The following is a 4,166-nucleotide window of genomic DNA, read 5'->3' as shown; positions in this document are numbered from 1 at the left end:
GAACTACGTTTGACCTGATTCTTGTCACCACAAGATACGTAGGCAGCTTTACGGTTCGGCCATACCAAATAAAATATTTCATAATCCCACGAAGTCGAGAGTGGGGCAATCTTTCTTAAAAAATCCATCAAAAAAAAGAGAGAATCAAATTCTCTTGTTTTAGAAATTGGGGCAAAGTTTTTAGAATGGATTCCAAAAGTTGTAAATAAATTAACCCAGTTGTCTTAGTTATTTTGAGCCTTTATGATATCCTTTCTTTCTAACTCTGTCCAAAGGCCACATTATAGTCCAAAAAAAGACCTCCCAGATAATCTTTGAGAGTGTAGAGTTTAGACATGCCAAGAGTATATGATGTTTTTACCATGGTTAATGCCTTGTCATCTGTAGAATCAGAGGAAATAAGAAGAAAGAACAAAATGAGAGAGTCTTATTGGTGAAAACCTTCACAGGCACCATAAGGCGATGGTGAGTTAAGAGAAAGAACAAAATGAGAGAGGCTTGATGGTGAAAACCCTTCGGGCACTACAAGTCGAATAAGGATCGTGAATCAGATTGGATAATCGGAGCATTGAATCCCAGTTTCACGGATTAGGGGTATAACAAGAGTTGAACATCAGACTTGCTTGACAGATTAGGCCACTTAATCCAAAGGTGCATGTCACGGTCATTAGAGTTGGTATCCACATCTGATAAGTTTCTACTTTGTAGTTTTCTTGTTAGGAATCATCTCTTTCCATTGTCCTTTACTCTGTTCATTTTGTCTTGGTTACTTCCTCTTCCTGGGTCTGTTTGGTCAGAACAAGTGAGAAATGACTTCAAAATTTGCCACCAGCTTTCCAATTGCACAAAACGGGATCTTGGCTAGCACATCAAAGTAGCATAAGTCAGGAAAGAACAGCATGCGCACTGAGTTGGTAACAATCAACGTGCTTTGGGATTCATGTGAAATACAAAGGTTCGGTATATGTCAATTCATGAACAATGCAACAGATAGAGGGTGTTGGGTTTGAACGGATCAAAGGTATTTTCTGTGATAAGGTCGACAGAGAAAGTGGTTAACCAATAACAAGCAAGGTCTTCCAAGTGGAAATCAAAGTTATCATGGAAAGTGAAGGAGCAATAGACCTCAAAGTCAAGGCCACAAACCAACCACCATGTTTCAACTCACAACTTTTCTTTGTTTGAAACAGAGACGAAGACTATGTCCAAATCAAAGCTTGGAAGCTTGAAATTTTCAAGTGTCGTGCCCAAATTTTGTCAGCACAAAGGCGGTTTGAGAAGGGGAAAGAAAATTTGTTCGATTTGCAGGAACCCTCCATGAGGAAAAGCATGGTTCAGGGGCAAGGAATTTTGTTCGTTCTGCAGAGATCCTCCAGGAAGAGAGCATGGCTCATGTAAGTTCATTCTCGGCTTCTCAGAACCCTCCTGGATAATGGGATTTAATTTCAAGTTTTAAGGACCCTCCTGGATAATGGGATTTAAATTTAAAGTTTTTCAGGACCCTCCTGGATAATGGCACTTAGTTTTAAAACCTTCATTAGATAATGAGATTTAGCATAAGTTTCACCTTTAGGAAGTTGAATTTAGCTTTTAAGTTCACTCTTAAGATGAGTTTTAACTTTAGTTTTCAGGGCCCTCCTGGATAATGGGATTTAGCTTTTGATTTCTTATAGCTCTTTTGATAACAAGATTCGATTAACACTCACAGATGTTCCCAGTACCAAACTGGGGCAGAAAAGTTTCTTTTGTGTTTTCTGTTTTGTTGTAATGGCAGGCGCCCACCTGGATAACAAGGGAATACATCTCAAGTATTGGCAATCAGGCGCCCCCTGGAGAACAAGGGAAGACAGTTCAAGTTTTGACAATCAGGCGCCCACCTGGAGAACAAGGGAATATAGTTCAAGTCCGGGCAATCAGGCGCCCACCTGGAGAACAAGGGAATACAGTTCGAGTTTCGGCAATCAGGCGCCCACCTGGAGAACAAGGGAGTTCAGTTCAAGTATTGGCAATCAGGAACCCACATGGAGAACAAGGGAATACAGTTCAAGTTTTGGCAATCAGGCGCCCACCTGGAGAACAAGGGAATACAGTTCAAGTTTTGGCAATCAGGCGCCCACCTGGAGAACAAGGGAATACAGTTCAAGTTTTGGCAATCAGGCGTCCACCTGGAGAACAAGGGAATACAGTTCAAGTTTTGGCAATCAGGCGCCCACCTGGAGAACAAGGGAATACAGTTCAAGTTTTGGCTATCAGGCGCCCACCTGGAGAACAAGGGAATACAGTTCATGTTTTGGCAGTCAGGCGCCCACCTGGAGAACAAGGGTATACAATTCAAGTTTTGGCAATCGGCACCCACTTGGAGAACAAGGGAATACAGTTCAAGTTTTGGCAATCAGGCGCCCACCTGGAGAACAAGGGAAGTCAATTCAGAATTCAATTCAAGTCAGAAGTAGCAGAAGCTCGCGGCTAGAATGCGAGTCAACAGTTCGAGATGATCAACAAAAGTTAGTCTCAATCCAGAATAAAAAAAAAGGGAGTGAATCCAATATGCAGAAGTAGAGAAAGATGTGAACTGCTCAAGACATGGCTGAAATCACGAGCCTTGCATGTCCGGTCTTGATCTGAAGAAGAATGAACTAGCACCTGCAGCTAGCAAGCGTCAAGGTTCAAGTCTAAAGTCTGCATGAAGAACCATTGAAGACTCAAGATCAAGCATCAGAAGACTTATAGATAGGAATCTTGTAACTCATAGTTGACAGGTTTAGTTAGTCTTTTTCATTTTGATTTTGATGTAATAACAAGACCGCGGACCGGAACCTCGGCGCAACGGCACCTCAACCGGCTCTCCGCCTCAGTATACTCCATCACTGTTCCTACTTCTGAACTACACATGGCTTGATTCCTTTATAGCCAAGGATATGTAGGAAGCTCAGATACCAGGGCTCGGTCACATTCTCCTTTCATTAGTTTTTAGTCTCTCTAAATAAGGGTCGTGTCAAAAAAACTGTCTAGTCGTTCTTTGTCTGAAAATACTTCGTATTTCCAGTCAAAGAGGAGCAGCTGTAGACATGTAATTTTTTACCCTCCCCAAGATTTTACATATTTTAGCATTTAAATACTTAGTTTAGGTCTAATATAGTTATTTCAACTAATTTTGACTCTTTTACTTTATTTCGTCACAAATAAAATTACAAAAAATATTTATTTTATGTACCTTTCATAAAATTAAAAAATTACAAAAATAGTACCTTATTTTATCTTTATATAATCTTGAAAATACAAAAAAAAGAGTTTCATGTTTTAATATAGTTTAGTTTAATTAATTTGAATTAGTGTTTGCGTTGTGTAGTATTTTTTATCTTATGTTAAAGGGAGTTAACTGAGGTGTTGGACCACAATTTTAAGAGTCTTAAAGCCCAATTTTAGGACCCAATTCGGACTTAGCCCATAAATCCAAGCCCAATACCCAATACCCATTAAGCTCACCTTAGAGACTCTTCTAGACTCTTCTTCTTAACAAAATAAAAAACCCTAGACTACACAAAAAAAGGGACCTGCCGTTTCTGATCTAAAAGAGACCCTTAAGCACCAACCGTTTTTCATCATCTTCTAGACATCCCTCCATCTTCAAAAATGGCAGAACCCTAATCTTCTCCACACCCTAGAGCAGCTAACACACACACAACATACTCTCACCAAACACATGACACCCCTTCATCTTCACCTCATCTCTATATCCTTCAAACCCAAAATAGCAGCTCACCACCAAAGCCATCAGCGACCCTCATTCTAAGAAAACCAGCGATGCAGACACTCAGAAATAAGGAAAAGAGAACAAAACCCCAATTTTCCTAAAAGTAATCTAATTTATCTTTCTCGATCCACCAGCAGTGTCCTCATTCCCCAGCAGAGTCGCCATAACTGTCATACCTCCCTTTTTTACCCGAATTTAATTTGTCTTTCTCGATCGACCCCAATTTTCCTAAAAGTAATCTAATTTGTCAATTTTCCAAAAGTAATCTAATTTGTCTTTCTCGATCCACCAGCAGTGTCCTCATTCCCCAGCAGAGTCGCCATAACTGTCACACTTTCCTTTTTTACCCGAATTTAATTTGTCTTTCGTCGATTCCACCCCGAATTTTCCTAAAAGTAATCTAACTTTGTCT

Source organism: Nicotiana attenuata, unplaced genomic scaffold (genome assembly GCF_001879085.1).
Source record: "Nicotiana attenuata strain UT unplaced genomic scaffold, NIATTr2, whole genome shotgun sequence".
Classification (NCBI taxonomy): domain Eukaryota; kingdom Viridiplantae; phylum Streptophyta; class Magnoliopsida; order Solanales; family Solanaceae; genus Nicotiana; species Nicotiana attenuata.
This window is presented reverse-complemented; position numbering follows the sequence as displayed.